General features: G+C 33.1%; 1 long non-coding RNA gene across 1 annotated transcript; it reads left to right on the top strand.

The window, feature by feature from the left end:
* The first annotated feature begins 5624 nt into the window (after window positions 1-5624).
* Window positions 5625-13829, top strand: LOC134695111 (uncharacterized). Its single transcript, XR_010102699.1, has 3 exons — window positions 5625-5740; window positions 7798-7952; window positions 12972-13829. It is a non-coding gene; the product is annotated as an uncharacterized LOC134695111 (long non-coding RNA).
* The last annotated feature ends 5076 nt before the right edge of the window (window positions 13830-18905 follow it).

Raw genomic sequence — 18905 nt, forward strand, 5'->3', positions numbered from 1 at the left:
ATCGATAACGCGATAGTTTTCTCGTAATTGCGCGATGGTTATCTCGTAATTTTTCGTAATTACGCGAGAGTTTTCTCGTAATTACGAGTTATTTATCTCGTTATTACGAGATTATTAAAAAATATTGCTCTAATAGGCTTTCGTATAAAAAAAAAAATTTGACCTTAATAGGCTTTCTCAATTTTCCATTTTCTATTTTATTTAGTATTACGTATCTTTTCACTCCTCTTCGCGCTTAATATTTTTATGATTTTCAAATCAATTTAAGTATCGAACCGACTGCTAGCACTAGTAGCCGGTTGGATACAGAATTTCGAACATCGAATATATATATTAGTTATGTAGATTGGTAATCAATATCCTGGCAATATCCTGGCATATTTTGTATTACGAAAGCCTATTAGTTTCACCAAAAAATATTTATCTCGTAATTACGAGAAAATTTATATTTGGATAATACCTCATGTTACAAAGTGTCAGTGTGACCCATTATTTTTGACCTCATTTTCATGGTTCAGTGACTGCTCGTAAACACACACAAAATGTTTGTAATGAGAAAAGGGATCACTATATTTGATACAAAGCTTCCTTGATGAGTGTTTTCATTATTATGATGAGATATTATTGTTATGAGGGTTTTTTCTACATGTATTATTCTGAGGTTTTTCTTTATGAACATTTTCTTTAATATGATTAGCTATTAGAAGAGAATCATGGGAACTTGAATGACAACCACTTTTGCAACCAATCAAGATAGCAGCCATTTTCCCCCAGCAGCCAATTTTGAAGATATCATGTCTAAACACCAAAAAACTGTAAAAGACTCAAACGTTCGAAAAATCTCAAAAGCTAAGCGGTATTCGACAATTTCAAGGCTTTTAGTGTTTCGCAAAAGATTTCAGTCCGTTTTAAATTCCAATAATGATAACAGCCACTTTTTTGGAGGACACTGTTTGTTTAATAAACAAAAATGTTATGTTTAATAAACATTCTAGCTACCACTGATACGATATAGTTTGTTTTTTATCGTCTATTAAAATGACCAAAGATGTTCAACATTAAAAGTAAACGTGCGACAAACAACACCATTGACGTCTGTAAATGAAAGCTATAACTAGCTTGATTTCTTAATGCAAGGATATAGATTACCAATGAGTAAAGAAATATATAGTTTCTACATAACTAATATATGTAGAGTTAGCGGCCGGTTCGTTATTCAATGTTCGAAATTCTATATCAAACCGGCTACAAGCAGTCGGTTCGATACTCATATTGATATGAAAATCATAAAATATTTAGCGCGAAAAGGAGTGAAAAGAAAAAGGGAGAAGGTTTGGATCCATTAAAACGTTTAATCCCGCTGCAAGTGTTTGCACCTGTCCTAAGTCAGGAATCTGATGTACAGTAGTTGTCGTTTGTTTATATAGATTATACCGTTGGTTTTCCCGTTTGAATGGTTTTACACTAGTAATTTTGGGGCCCTTTATAACTTGTTGTTCGGTTTGAGCCAAGGCTCCGTGTTGAAGGCCGTACTTTAACCTATAATGGTTTACTTTTTAAATTGTTATTTGGATGGAGAGTTGTCTCATTGGCACTCAAACCACATCTTCCTATATCTATATGACACAGATATACCTAAATGGGCCTAAATCCCAAATATGTATTTCAGTGGGGCCTTTCCCCAGTTATACCCTTTCATTTGAGCCATGTCCTGGGGCGAATTTTGCCGTACGGAGCTGACGACTCTCACAGAAATAATGTAGGTTGTATACGATTATTTTTTTCTTAACAGCAACTATGAACCACAGCCATTCCCAAATTGGCTTAATCCCAAAAAATCATTTCAGTGGAGCCTTCCCCCCAGTTATATCCTTTCATTTGAGCCATGTCTGGTTGCGAACTTTGCTGGCGAATATTGTCGAAATAATGTATGTTGTATACGTATACGTATTTTTTTTCTAAGCAGCAACTTTGAACCACAGCAATTAAAAAATGTGCTTACTCCCAAAAAATCATTTCAGTGGGACTATCCCCAGCTATACCTTTCATTTGAGCCATGTCCGGTGTCGAACTTTGCCCTACGGAGCTGACAAGTCTAACCGAAATAATACGGTAGGTTGTATACGCATATATTTTTTTAACAGCAACTATGAACCACAGCAATTCTCAAATGGGCCTAACTCCCAGAAAATCATTTCAGTTGTGCCTTCCCCCAGTTATGCCCTTTCATTTGAGCCATGTCCGGTGGCAAACTTTGCCAAACGGAGCTGGCGAGTCGGCTTACCGAAATAATATAGGTTGTATACGTATTTTTCTTCTAAACAGCAACTATGAACCACAGCAGTTCCCAAATGGGCCTAACTCCCAAAAAATCATTTCAGTGGGGGGGGGGGCTTCCCCACGTTATACCCTTTCATTTGAGACATGTCCAGTGGCAAACTTTGCCGTACGGAGCTGGTGAGTCTTACCGAAATAATGTAGGTTGTATACGTATTTTGTTTTCTTAACAGCAACTATGAACCACAGCAATTCCCAAATGGGCCTAACTCCCAAAAAAAATCATTTCAGTGGGGCCTTCCCTAAGTTATACCCTTTCATTTGAGCCATGTCCAGTGGCGACCTTTGTCGTACGGAGCTGATGAGACTTACCGAAATGATTCAGGTTGTATACGTATTTGTATTTCTTAACATCAACAATGAACCACAGTAATTCCAAGATGGCCTTACTCCCCAAAAAATAATTTCAGTTGTCTCTTCACCCAGTTATACTCTTTCATTTGATACATGCCCGGTGGCGAACTTTGCCGTACGGAGCTGGCGAATCTTACCGAAATAATTTAGGTTCAATATACGTTTATGTTTTTTCCTTAACAGTAACTATGAAACTCTGTAAATATAAAAATAAGCTGGCCATCACATGATACAGAATTTCACCAAATTTGACCTCAATACATTTTATGTTTTAATTTTCAAAAAATATATATTGTTGTTGCCATGGAAACATGACTTTTCAGGTAAAAATAAAGCCAATTAAAATTTTGTTAAATTTTTGTTTGTAGACTGCTTAATGTCATGAAAGATTTTCTCCAAACTTATTTTAATGTTTTCAAGATTTAATCGGCCAATATGCAGAATTTTGTGGTTCCATAGATCCTTAAAATCTGTAGATGTTTTCATTCCTTTCCACACTGATTTCAGAGTTTTATCTTATGTTTTAATAAAAAATAAAGTTGAATTACTTGAATTTTATACTGGATTTTAAGAAAAAAATTAGACAAAAACACGAGTGTTTTTTTAAGCTTCATTTTTTAAACTGATCTTTTAAACTAGTTTTAATCCAGAAGTAAAAAAAAAACGTTGCTTTAACTGTACTTTAAGTTGAATATCTATACTTGTATCCATATTAGATTAATTAAAGCTGTTATCCATGATCACAAATCGAATGCTATGTTTTCAATTGTTGAAAGCCATTCGGGAAACCCCTTAACATGAAACAGTTACATTTCATTGTTATTTATAGACATTAAGAATTTCATTTTGGAAATCATTTTGATACACCATGTTAACTGCTAAGATTTATTCATGAAAAGATTTATTTTTCATGCTAAGATTTATTCTTAAAAAATATATATTTTTTGGGATGAATACTCTAATAATCTACATCTAGGGGTAGGGAAAAGGGGTGTTTTTTTTTAAAGTTCACCCTCCCATAATATTACAAATATAAGTAAATCAGTCTTTAGTATTTTCTATCCAATAGACAAGGAACATTAGCTACAAATTGGTCATTGTACTTTTAAAAGAGGGACGAAAGATACCAAAGGGACAGTCAAACTCATAAATCTAAAACAAACTGACAACGCTGTGGCTAAAAATGAAAAAGACAAACAGACAAACAATAGCACACATGACACAACATAGAAAACCAAAGAATAAACAACACGAACCCCACCAAAAACTAGGGGTGATCTCAGGTGCTCCGGAAGGGTAAGCAGATCCTGCTCCACATGTGGCACCCGTCGTGTTGCTTATGTGATATCAAATCCTGTAAATAGTCTCAACTTGTACGATTCGCTCCTGTATATAACAACGTATTAGATTTTAGCGAGAGAAATTTATGTATTTCTGAAAAATTATTACACCAGGGTTTTCAATATTACAAACTGGTCAAAACATTTACTAAATTTTATCACCGGTATAAGGAAATAATTTGTAAATATAACTCAACATGTAGACATCTTATACGTTCAGGTATTTCACATCCATTTTTTTTATGGAAATATTCTTTATAAAGCACAACAATGTCAGTATTCACCTCAGAAACTAACAAAACCTTTAAATAGACTCATTAAAAAGGGATATAGTTACGATACTGTTGCCAGGTCATTAAAGATTGCATATGTTGGCTTTAATATTGATTCACTTATAGGGTCTTTGCATCGGAACTAAACACATTTTCTATAAAGCAGTTGTTGGCATGACACGGGTTATGTTTTTCTCATATATTTTATGATAGTATGATACTAAACCCCTAACAGGAGGGATTGTGCCTGATATTCATATGATGAAGACATAATCTTTCAATCAGTTTAATTGAGGTCTGGAGCTGGCATGTCAGTTGACTGCTAGTAGTCTGTTGTTATTTATGTATTATTGTCATTTTATTTATTTTCTTTTGTTACATCTTTTGACATCGGACTCGGACTTCTCTTGAACTGAATTTTAATGTGCGTATTGTTATGCGTTTACTTTTCTACATTGGCTAGAGGTATAGGGGGAGGGTTGAGATCTCACAAACATGTTTAACCCCGTCGCAATTTTGCGCCTGTCCCAAATCAGGAGCCTCTGGCCTTTGTTAGTCTTGTGTGATTTTTAATTTTAGTTTCTTGTGTATAATTCGGAGTTTAGTATGACGTCCATTATCACTGTACTAGTATACATATTTTTTTAGGGACCAGCTGAAGAACGCTACGGGTGCGGGAATTCTCGCTACATTGAAGACCCATTGCTGGCCTTGGGCTGTTGTCTGCTCCGGCTATGGTCGGGTTGTTGTCGCTTTGACACATTCACCATTTCCTTTCTCAATTTTATAATTTATTCAAATTATATATATTTTACAGAGGTATTGAGTGAAAGTAAAGTATATATTCATCATTTGCATTGGTACGAGTTTTTTTTTTTTAGTGGTACGAGTTGACGTTCGTACGAGTTTACAATGGTACGGGATAACTATAATTCGTCAAACTTATCCAAACTATGACAAAATCACTGGACTATGACGAGGTTTCTACCCGTGTAAACAACCTGTTTAAAAAGAAGAGGTAGAGGAAACGATATTCCTCCCGATGCAAAAAATAGAAATGGACCTCTTAATTCTGGCTCACAACCGAAGAACACAAAAAAACACGCCCCAGGTGAGCTGTGTGTGCACAGTTCAAGGTCAAATCTAAATGACCTTTTTTACGATGTAAAAAATAAGAAAATGATTCGAATAAATATAAAAAGAAATATGTTTGAGCAAAATATATTCTTTTTGAACTCTTTTGATTAATTGTTAAAAACAAGGCATGTAAATCAATACTTGTTTGGCTCAAATCTAGCCCTGGGCTGTCCTGTTTCGCGCGCTTTATCGCCACGATCTTCCATATTGTATTTCATGATGTTAAGAGAAAGACGTTATACTTATTGCTCCTAGATAAAGATTATATCATGAAGATTCAAGGACAATTACATATTTATAGTGAGTTTATTAGATAAAATGGAACATTTACCATTGCAACATCCAATGCACGGAACAGATGGCTTGCTTGCTTTGACTTTTGTATTTACGTTGAATTTGATTTGACTACTAAGTATTTGATAAGTAAGGTGTAATCAAATCTAAATAAAATGTATATAATACAAAATTAACTCCTCCAAGAAATATTGTATATTGTTTGCACATGTCAATTTAGATAAGGCAGCAACCATTTGATTTTCGAGGGGGGGGGGACTATTTTTTTTTTCTCGACAAACTTTTTTATTCGCCTTCGACGAAGAACAATCTATTTTTTTGGAGACAAGTCGAAAACAATTTTTTGTCTTTCAATGTTAGCATTACATATAGTGGCAGCTGAGGGTGAAACATACATTTTTCTTTTCTCAGGGTCAAAAACAAATGGAAAAACATCCAGGGTTAATGATATTGCCAAAATATTCAATATTGTATTGAGGAAAAAAAAACAATACATAAGGCCAACTAAAATTAATTAGTAGATTTTCATCCAAAGTTTTGAAAAAAATAGGGCGGGTGGGAGGATTTGATTTTTTAAATTTAATTTAATATGAAACCTTCTTGTGACGTGAACTTCATGTATATGCAAGTGTTTAATAAGCTTATACCATGTACATGAGTAAACATGTATAAAGAATCATACATATTTTTTTAAATTCTTAAATAAATATCTCTGATTGGCAGTCGACTGTTCTACATGCAATTGCTACTTTATTAAAAACTATTTCCAGTAAACAGTAAAATCATGGAGAAATTCTCTATTCAGTTGGACTACTTTTTAAGCGATGGTTTGTAGTCCCCATACAATTATGCAAATGCAATGGTATAGGATGATTTCAGAGGGGCAGGTGTGGATGAAAATCTATGGATTACTTTTAATTGGCCTTAAGGAGCTTGGTGTTGAAAAAAAACCAATTTGATTTTAACTTGAGGGGTGAATTGATAATGCAAGTAAAAAACTTTATCACCCAATTACATTTTTTGTACATAAGAAAATGTTGGGTGAAAACCCAAATTTGTGAATTCTTATCTGGAGCTGATTTGCAGTAAATAAACAAGTATATATTTACAAACCAACCTTATGAGTCTTATGCACTTTCATTTATTTATGAAAAATTATATGCAATGAAATATGGAATTTTGTCTATAGAATGGAACATTTAGACAAAACTTTATACTCATGCCAAGTATTTTTTTTTTTTGAAATACAGATTAATTCTGCACAAGTTTTTAAAAAGTGCAAATTTAACAGACAAATGGGGAAAATCAATTGTGATATTAACTACTACAAATGAACATGTACAATGTATACAGTTGGGAACCGTTCAATATTTATCAGATGGATGGGCTGGTGCAAAATGGGGTGGGGCAAGCACTTTTTTTTGTGGAAATATTTGGATGGGCGAGAACTTTTTTTAATGGAAAAAATTTGTTCTCAATTTAATTGGTGTATAGGAAATTTCTTTTGCAGGCACAAAAAATATAAGGGACATGGTCTCAACAATAATTTTCAGTTTAGGCCAAATCCAGATAGTCATCTTTAAATTTTTTTATAACTTTTTCAAATCAACATGGATTTTCTTAAAAATCTACAATTATTTCAATTATATATTGATCTTAAAGAATATCAGGTTGTTTGGTGTTTTACTGTTCAATAGCTTCAAATATGATGAACAATAAATTAATGTATTGTCAGTAACTTGAGCAGTAATATTGAATAAAGTAGGTACATTATACATGTACATCAATTGGTGCACCCATTGTTGCTGGTTATTGCCATTATAAGAAGAAAATAATGTGCTTTTGACATTTTTTGCTTTTAAATACAAATATTTTCTAAAGACAGAGGGATAATTTTATCCAGTTATAGAAGGGTACGGAAATCAATCAAAACAAGTTTTTTCACCATACATGTATTTGGGGTTTGGTCTCGTAACCTGTTACAGAGTAATAGAAATTAAGAAATTGTCTCTAATTGTATAATAATAGAATAATTTTATTATTTGTGCATCATTTGTTTTCAGAATTCAGAGATTTACAAACAAATGTGGCCAACAACTCTAGGCAACACATGTTCACTTTGGCCGGTAACACTAGACAAAACACAGCAGGCAATACTAGACAAAACACTAGCAGGCAACACCAGAAAAGATGATGGAATGACAGAGGTTTTTCCATGGTAAACATCTTTTGTAATTCCCTCATTGTCTCTCAACCTCATTTTAATCAGGGGTCAGGTTATTTAGTTAGAACAAAAAAACTATTCCTTAAATGTCAATTTATTGATTGATTGATTGATTGATGCTAATTCAATCTTATTCGAGTGTATCTGCCACAAGTGGGATTCAAACTCGCAACCTCGGTGAGTATTGACAGGCTAGTTGTACAGTAGTTGACTATTTGGACACCTCAGCCAATTAAACCCCCAATGTCAATTTAGATTAATCATACATGTAAAGTCTTGTCCTCAATTTCAGTGCTACATCTACAAAATGTAGATATGAAAAAAAGTGCATACTATGATTTTGGTTTTGCCTTCAGCATCCAACAGTAGCTATAGGTTGCAAAAATTTAGATTAATATTAATGCAACCAATATAGACGATGGGGGCATTTAAAGTACTTCTCTTGAGGTCTGTCTTTCTGTATCCCTCTGTTCCATTTTCCTTTCCGCATTCTAACTTAAGTTGCCTTATACAAAATTTATAAAACTTGTACATGATGAACAGAACCACAATGCACAGTTTGAATTAGGGCAGTGCGTGATTAATTGTTCTAGAGTTGTGTCCCTTTTTGGAAAGATCAATTAGAACTTGTTCTAAATCTTTACTTATAGGCACCGGCCTCCCTAACAACAGGACAGGTTAGCTACTGTTACTAAATGTATAGACTTGCTACAATTCCCTTTATATTATTTTTCTCTTACTAATTAATTTATATGTTTACTGATAAGTGCCAGCCTACTGATTGCCCTTGGAGAATTCCTCCTGCAGATGTTAGTATAATTGTAATCTCCTAGTTATAGCAGTTAAATTATTAAAGTGGCAAAATTGGGAAAAAAAAGAAAAAAACATAATTAGGAAGGAACATGTAGCAAGTCTACTAAATGTATTCACACTGAAATATAGTTCCCTATGGTTCTCATGTATGTGCACATAATACACATATAAACTGAAAAAAAACTGGGTATATTATTGGAGCAGTTCATTCAAGGATGTATGTCATTTAGGTGTGTTGATGTGCAGGCTTTTTTAAAAACATTTTGATTAGGTAATTGGGTATTGATTCAACTAGTATGATTGACAACTGTCATTATTACTAAATAATCAGAGACAAGTTGCTGTTTTAGAAAAAAAAGTCAATACGTGAACCTTAGAACTTTTTTTTTTTATGCAAATCTGATTTCAACTGAATTGTAAATTATATCTCTGTGTTTTCATTATCATCTGTGTGGTCAGGATAATATTTTCTTTTTATTGTAAATCAGGACAATTATGGTATGTTGAGAGTGGTGTTAAATATAAAGTGAGGAGATAATTAATGTCTTTATTTCGAAATTAATATTTACCAACGTGAAAGGTCAAAATGACTCCCACCTTCACCTCAAATCCATGATGTGTAAGTTTGGAATAAAATGACGTGTTAGGTCTAGCAAAGTGATATGCATATGCAGCGCCTATGAGATTGACCTTGTATGTCATTCAATCTTTTTGAAATGACAAACAGGAATGAATAGGATTTAGGAGTTGGTATCTCAATCTTTTACAAGTTCTTAAAACACACACAATAGGGTGTGGGGTGACCCTAGGGACTACCCCTATTTTTCATTTGATTTTTTATATTGTCCCATACATGAATATATATGGTTTAGGGTTGGGGACCTTGACAGTTATCAAGTTTTCAAACAGGAAGGGTGGGGGACCCAAGTGACTTCCCCTATATTTCATTTGATTTTTTATATTGTCCAATACATGAATATATATGGTTGAGGGGTGGGGATCTCATCTGTTTCAAAGTTATCAAACAGGATTGGGTAGAGTGATCCTTAGGACTATCCCTATATTTCATTTGATAAGTTCTTTTGTCCCATACATGAAAATATATGGTTTAATTTAAAGGTGGGGATCTCGACTGTTTCCATGTTCTCAAACAGGAGGCTGCAGTGACCCTAGGGACTCCCCCTATAATTCATTTGATTTGTAATATTGTCCCATTCATGAATGAATACAATGTATATATGGTTTAAGGGTGGGGATCTCAACTGTTTTCAAATTCTCAAACAGGAAGGGGTAGAGTGGCCCCACAACTCCACCTATGTTTCATATGATTTATTATATTGCCCCATACATGACTATATATGGTTAATATGTTTCTGACACAGAATAACTGTAGTCAAAGAACTTCAAATTGGTTATATGAATTGAATTTATATTTAATTTTTTGCTTTCATGCAAATTATTAGATATATATATAGGAAGATGTGGTATGAGTGCCAATGACAGTGGGATTTCCAGTGACACTAGAACAATAGAAAAGTCACTCTTCTTATGAAAGAGATAGAAAAGGTCTAAAAACAGGAGAGACAATTTACGCGTAAAACCCGATATGCATAGGGATGAATATCTCTTAAAACACAAAACCATTATATAACTTTTATACAACCACTATAAATAAAGTATATGGTAAAGCTAAATGTGTTAATATATGATTTTTTAATTGCCAAACATGCTGTTAATTGAACAACCTATTGTTCAACATAGGGGTGTGTAAAAAACTGCCACATTTGACTGCATATTTTTCTTTTTTTTTGAAAAAAATAATGTAGCTTTCTGGGTATCCAATTTTTAACGTGTTCCGAAATGTAGTTTCGTCACAAGAATTTTTCAAAGTTGTGTCCTTTTGTCTAAATGAATGTCGGTAAATTCGTATGATCGAGCACACCGACAAGTATATCGTTGGGACAACTCGATATAATGTAATCAATATACGTGAAAGATTACCTAATGTAAAGTTTATCAAAATCATCATAACATAATTGATCAACACATTATGTTTGAACAACATGAGTCCTACAATATAAAATTTAAAGGTGCATATCATTTACATTCAACGTTTTTATTGGATTTTTTTTACTACAATGTAACCTCGAGGTTCAACGTTGATAGTAAAAAAAAATCCCAGAAATTTTTTGAATGATATTGTAAAAGATATGAACCTTCGAATTCTTATAACATCGGAATAGAAAATATGTGATCCTAATTAACCATGCACGTGTGTTACAGAAGATTATGAACTTTTATGATGTACAGGGGGGTAAGGGTTTTTCTTAAACAATATTATGATCCCAAATTTGATGAATTTTGTTGGCAATACTTTAATATACACACTACATATAACAAAGTATATATTAAATCTCAATGTATTATTATTAGGAAAAATGTTTGACTCTGTAAAAAAAAATCTTCCCCCTCCCACGTATTGCATGTAATGGTTTAAACCTAAAGGATTCGCACTAACTGCCTAAAAGGGGTCCGCTCCAGTCTTGAATCAGTGATTTTGTTTATCATAAACAAAATATTGTCTCACACTGAAAGGGGCAGCCGGGCAACATGCACAGCCCGGATTGTCAAAACAACTAAGATTTACAAAAAGGATTACAAACAAAAACCATCAGTAGGACAATCTTACTGAAATCTGATTATCTCTACTGATAAATAATGCAACACTAATGACACATTTAAGTTTTGGAATGATTTTATTCACAAAGAATGTTTCTCATTGGTATACATTTCTATGCTCTTGTCTTTTCAGAGTTTATATTGGAAATTAAAAATTGCTGCATGAAAGACACTAGCTCCACATTCCTATGCATATGATTTTATATGTATGAGAATCATATATCCGTTTGATATCCTTTCAATGCATGACACTGTCTAGTGTTTTTTCTGCCAAAATTACAAGGAAAACCTGGCCAAACTTGTGCTAAATCAAACACTTGAATCTTACATCGCTATTGATGTTAAGCAATTATTTAAAGGGCCATCCGGAACTGTTGGGTTTTATGACAGTCTTCCTTCCATACACACCAATTAGATGATTATAATATTATTTGGCAATCCAAAGAGAACCTGAAAACATCAGACCACAATAAACAGAGACCCCAAAAAAAGCCAATTTTACTTTACAATGAAATTGAAAAAGTAGTTAGTTACATGTCAAATCATCTTTTGGCTGTCGACAAAAAATAAATAAAATCTAAATTTCGTAGCATTTTACCCCCCCCCCCCCCCCCTTTTCTTTTTTAACTGAATTTGTTCAAGGTATGGTGGTTTTACCCCTTTTCAGATTTCAGTATGTCATGTTGTATATCTTTTATAAATTAGATAAATTTCTAGCAAGTTTCTACGATATTCTTTATCATTTGACAAAATACTATGCATCTGAATTAAATTGTTTACTATTTGAAAAAGCGCGCCTTCTTTTACTTTAATTTACTTCCCTTTATTTCACATAGCAACAAATATTAAAAACTGCCACATTTGACTGCATATCAAATTTTTTTCCCCAAAAAAATATATGTCAAGCAGCATAATTAACTTTACAAATTGGGAGAAAATCAAGATGTTCCGACTATAGGTTAGTATTAAAAAAAAAATAATGAAAGGTTGGCATGATTCCAGGTTTGAACCCTGACGACACTTAAAATCGAAAATTCACTTATTTACCTATCATATGAAGATACGATGATGTGATAAACTTAACAAGTAATAATTTACCTGGTGCATTATCATATTCACATTACGTTGACACGTCTCAGTTCGTCTGTGTTAGCTCATTTCAAGCTCGTAAACAATGTACACCATTTTCCGCTATTCTTTACCGATTACCTCTAGTCAGAAGAGCCCACTGTTTACAGGGGCGATAATATTTTGTCACCAGTTCACGCACTGATGAGACTCATTGGCACTCATACCATATCTTCCTATATCTATCTAATATGTTTTTTCACAGAAGACAGCCTTAATGATGAATTCATTAAATGAACATAAATGTACAATTATGTATGAATGTTTAATGTTTGTTCTTTTAAATCTTTAAAAAAAAAAATGAAGCAACATTGCCACAGTTTTCATAATTATGTTTGTCTTGGTTTTTGGTTAACTGCCTACAGTGCTTTTTGCGCTTTGATTATATTGTAGATGATGTTTTGGGGATATACCTGAATTTAAAAGGAGACAGCTGTAGATGAAACTTTTGAGGTAGAAGATCAAATGTTGTACTGAGAAGACAGTTCTACTGAGAGTTTTGTGATGTAGAGGTTTGAGCTTCTCTTACTAAAATTTGACGTAAAGATATTGGTAGTGACATTGGTTAAATTAGACATTTAGAAAAAAAGATATTTTTAAGGGCTGATGATCCATTTCCTGTATTTTCTAAATATACATGTTCCCAGAAATGAAGTCTGCAGATGACTTTACATCCAGAATCCAGTGAGGAATTGGCTTTCTACTTTACCGTTAAAAATTCCCTAATTATTAAGTTATGATTATTTGTTTATATGTTTATTAAATTATAATGTTTCTTTTTAAGTAGCCACCTAAATTAAGTTGAAATTATGCTGAAATATCAAAATATCTGAATTTCCCCCCAAAAAAAACCTCGAGCCTAATTTATATTACACATCTTTTGTTGGTGTGGCGGTATATTTAAGAAAAAAAGAAAAAGGTTAAAAAAAAAAACATGTGGAGAACTGAAGAAAAAAATTTGAAACTGCTGAAAACCTGTGTGATATATATAGAGGTTTGAGTTTCTATAAATTTGAGTTAAAAGAAATTGATAATAAGATTTGTTAAATAAGACCTTTATGATATATTTTATAAGGCCGAAGAACTATTTGATTTATTTTTGAATACACATGCTTTCAGAAATTAGGTCTGCAGATGACTTAATTATTGCAGTTTAAACTACATCTTGAATTTTAGTTTAAGAATCATGGGAAGAACTTACAATTTTTAACTATCTTTTAAAACCCTAATTGTTCAGTAGATTCTTTTTAAACCGCCATTGAAATTAAAGGTAATTTTTTTGGAAAAAATATAAAATTTAGAAATTCCCCATAAATTCTTGCCTTTATATTACACATCTTTGTTGATGTGACAGTATATTTAAGAAAAGCAAGAGAAAAACATAATGGGAAATAAATTGTACTGCTGAAAATTTTAAGTTTTTATAAAATTTGATTTTGATTTTTTGTGTTTTAACGCCACTTTAAAGCAACACATTTAGGCTATTTTATGGCGATCAGTTTTTATTGGTGGAGGAAGCCACGGTGCCTGGAGAAAACACAGAACTTCGCTAGGAAAACTGACAATCCTAGTCAATTAAGATTGGAGTCAAATCCACCAGCACGAGCCGGCTCAAACTCACAACCTCAGTGTTGACTGGCTAGTGATTACAGTAGTAGCTACATAGACCACTTGGCTGCCGAGGCCCCCTTTAAAATTTAAATATATAGATCTATTTAGTATTAAGGATCATGTAGTCAAGCCTGTTTCAAGCATGTCACTCATGGGACGGCTGGAGGAAAGTGACCTTTTAAAAGAGTTCAGTCCAAAAAAATAACATGCGGCTGGGATTGAAACTTGGTTTAGTGTTAAATAGTTGGAAGATTAATTGTTCATGCGAGCAGACAAATATTATAAATGGTGGACCGTTGCACTGTTAATTTGAAGAAGACATTTAAAGGTGTTTATACAATTGCATGGCTAAATTAGTTGGTGAAATGCTTCTCAATGGTATTAATTGAAGGGAGAGGAATACAATGATTCACAAATTTACTTCCTATTTCTAGAGCTATGTTTCAAATAGGTTCCTTTTCTCATTTTTATTTTGATACACAACACATATGTATTTTTCATCATGATTATAATCAAAATAATTGATAATTGAAAACAGGAAAATGATGATTTCATGCATAAATAAGATGACCACATGTACAGGTGACCACTGAAATATATAGAGAAAATGCTTAAGATGGTATCCAAGAGACGGTTAGATAGTTGACCTCTTAAACAATGTGGTAACCTTAAGGCAGGCTTGACTGTATATGATTATTTTTTTCACATCTAGAATTTTTGTTAACAATAAATCATGTAAAGAATGACTTTTGATCAACTCAATCATTAACAATCCTTGTTTCAGAAGTTTCTTTTTAAGCAGCAACTGTTTTTTAAAGGAAATACCTGCATGCATGAGATGCAAAGAGTGGAATAATTAGCAAGGAGACATGAAATTCATTTACAGGTATAATTGGATTGCTGCTACATTGAAAAGTTCACAATGGGGAAATTGAAGTCTCTTTTGTCAAATTATAGCTCTCAGCTGGTCCTTGCTGATGGCTTCTAGGCGACGGCAAGAATGAAGTACAGCGCCATATCTGTTGTATCCTTCTTCTGGTTCACACAGTGGGTTAGTTGGGATCAACTTTTTTTAGTTACCTTTTAAGAGATCACCTACATTGTGGAATGTGAAATTAAGGGATAATGCTTGATTCTTTTTATCCTTGATAAGTGCCTGCATGAAGTATACCTTAGAAGGGGCAGGGTTCCCATAGAAATGTCAACATGTTTTAGTCCTTTTTTAATTTTTTTTTATAGTTTTCCTATTAAAAGTTTTCCCATTTTGTCCTTTTTTTATATTTAACAAACTTCTCCCTCTTCAACATTATTTCATTATTTAAGTAATTTTTACAATTCCTTTATCTCATTCTGAATCAGTATTAAGGTCTGCAGTATTGCTTTCAGAAATTTAAATTACTATTTTTTAATATTTCTGTAAATTTACATTTTATTAATTATGAGATAATAATATTATCTCTTTTGGCTTTTTAATGATCATGTCAATTGGCTAAACAAAGTTTTGGTCTCTGGCAATCTTAATGAAGGTTATTCCACTAACCAGTTGGCTACACTGAAAATTTTAACATTCATTCATTTAAGTTAATGAAATATTTTAATTTCTTTAAAAAAATATACCTGTCCCTCCATGTCTAGTACTTCATTTTAAAATCTTTTCATTCTATGAAGTATCAACACTAACCTGGGGGTTTACTAACATGATACTTCCTAAATAGGTTGTTAGGTATTTAAGTGGCATGATAGAGTGGCACAAGGGAGAGAGAGATTGGTGTATGACATTCTAGTAAGGGTTTGGGGTACTAACCAGATGGAGGGATATGGTTGCTTTAATATTTAGTCTGTGTGCAGAATTGAATTTATTGGGTTGAGACTGACTGTCTTTAGTAAATAACTTTCAAAAGACAAAGTGCCAAAATTTTAGTCTAACATGATTGTATTACTTCAGATTTATACCTAATACCTAAAATTCAGAATGGGACAGTTAAATAAGGAATCTCTTTCGGGTGATGAAATGTAAAATTTAAAAAAAAAATGTTCTTCAGACCTATTCACGTTTAGATTTTTTTTTTTATTAAGGTCTTTCCTTTTACTAAAGGGAAAGACCTTACTGTATTTCTTCTGATTATTATTATTATTATTATTATTCTTCTTGTTCCGCCAAACTTTGACAAAATTTCCCTCCGTAACCGTCAGACGTGTCGCTTTCATGTTCACACTTTGTATCGGTGTCATGAATACCTATCCGGAACTCACCCTGTGAGTCGAAATATTTTGTCGGTTCGGAGTAATCCCTCCGAAACCCAAAAACCTTGTTATCGTTCCAACACCGTAACCGTAATAGGTAGAAAAAAAACAAAGGGTGAAATTTGTTCAGGACCAGACCCTAGTTCTTCGTTACATTTGGATCAAAAAGATTCAACGACTCATTGGTAGGGTTATGCCCCTATGAAAATTAACCGGTGTCGGTTGACCCCCAAAACTCAGAAACCGTAAGTCGTAGACACCTAGGATCTTCACCAATCATCATCAATTTATGTATCTTTGAAATATACCTCAAGGTCAAATTTGTATGTTGACCTTGACCTTTGACCTAACACCTTGTTATGGGATAATCTCAAAAACCATTATACTTACAGAAGTTTTAAATAGTGGAAAATGTTTGGGTCATTACGGCACAACTTTGTTACATTTCGACCGAAGAGATTTGACCTTTTTTTAAGGGGCATAACACCTGTTTTAGGTTTCTGGAAAGACAAAATCATCTTTTACTACATAACCGAAGGTCCTAGACCCATGGGGTCTTCGGCAATGACATTGGGGACTAATGACCTTGACAAAGGTCAAAAGGTCAAAGGTCAAGGTCATGTCCCATATAGCGAATTTGGTGTTTTTAACCTTATTTAAAGGTTTTTCAGTGTGTTTTAAAGCTTTTCAATACATTATACGTCTATTTGAACATGTATTTTACATTACAAAAGGAAAGACCTCTCAATTGTTCAAGAACAATTGACAGTTTAATTTTATTTGTTCTTTTCTTTTCGATTGACCATTATTATTATGTTTAAATTTCAATTTGATGGGGAACAGATAAATGGCCACCTTCTTTTTAAAATCAATTTATCATCATTTTAATGCCATATTTTTGCAACACAGTTGACATTTCTATAGGAACCAACTACTGTAAACCAACTTATTTATGGACCTTTTATTCGTGTTGCGCCATTTCTACAATCAGTTTTTGCAGCTGATATTTTTTTTCGCGTATCACTATTTCTATCATATTTCACATAGGATTTTTTCTTGTATATATATACATAAAGAAGATGTGGTATGATTGCAAATGAGACGTTACACTCCACAATAGACTAAATGACACTGAAACTAACAGCTATAGGTCACTTTATGGCCTTCAACAATGAGCAAAGCAGAAAAAAAGATGTGTTATGATTGCCAATGAAACAACTCTTCACAAGAGACTAAATGACACAGAAATTAACAGCTATGTCTCACTGTACGCCCTTCAACAATGAATAAAGCATATTCCGCACAGTCAGCTATAAAAGGGCTCAGAAATCACAAATGTAAAATATTTCAAACCAAAAAAAATAACGGCCATATATACATTTCTATCATCTTTCACAGCTGATCTTTTTTTAATGTTTCCCCAAATCTACTATATTCAACAACAAAGGATGTTTTTCTCGCATATATATAAAGAAGATGTGGTATGATTGCCAATGAAACAACTCTCCACAAGAGACTAAATGACACAGCTATATGTCACTGTACGGCCTTCAACAATTAGCCAATCAGATACCTCATAGTCATCTATCAATAGGCATAGAAATCACAAATGTAAAAATTCAAATGAAAAGACTTGACGTCCATATAGCCATTTTTAGCATATTTGACGTGGATATGTTTCGCGATTATCTTATTTTTTTCGGGTTATTTCATTTAACGGACAATTCTATTTTGAAATATTCGTGATTTATATTCGGCTTATTTATTTTCACTCGAAGTTTTGTTAATAAATTGTCTGAAAAATGAGTTGGTTTACAGTATGCTCCTCTTCTAGTCCCCTCCCTTCCTCCCTCCCCCTTGTAGCAGTCTCAATAATCCTTTATTTCCCGACCCTCCTGAGTCAAATGCAGAGTCTTCAAAATTACATAAGATATGATTGCCAATAAGACAAACTCTTCATCTGAAGACCAAATGTCACAGATTGATGCATCTGGGGTCTAACAAATATGGAGATGTGATATGATTGCCAATATGACAAACTCTTTATCTGAAGACCAAATGTCACAGATTGATGCAGCTGGGGTCTGTAACAAATATGGAGATGTGATATGATTGCCAATAAGACAAACTCTTCATCTGAAGACCAAATGTCACAGATTGATACAGGGTCTTTAACAGTGGAGCAATGACCTAATATTTCAACAATACAAATATGGAGATGTGATATGATTGCCAATAAGACAAACTCTTCATCAAGACCAAATGTCAGAGAGTGATGCAGGGTCTGTATCAATTGAGCAATGACCTAATATTTCAACAATACAAATATGGAGATGTGATATGATTGCCAATAAGACAAACTGAGACTTCATCAAGACCAAATGTCACATATTGATGCAGGGTCTTTAATAATGGATCAATGACCTAATATTTCAAGAATACACATATGGAGATGTGATATGATTGCCAATA

The sequence above is a fragment of the Mytilus trossulus genome, chromosome 13, assembly GCF_036588685.1.
Source record: "Mytilus trossulus isolate FHL-02 chromosome 13, PNRI_Mtr1.1.1.hap1, whole genome shotgun sequence".
In the NCBI taxonomy this organism is placed as follows: Eukaryota; Metazoa; Mollusca; class Bivalvia; order Mytilida; family Mytilidae; genus Mytilus; species Mytilus trossulus.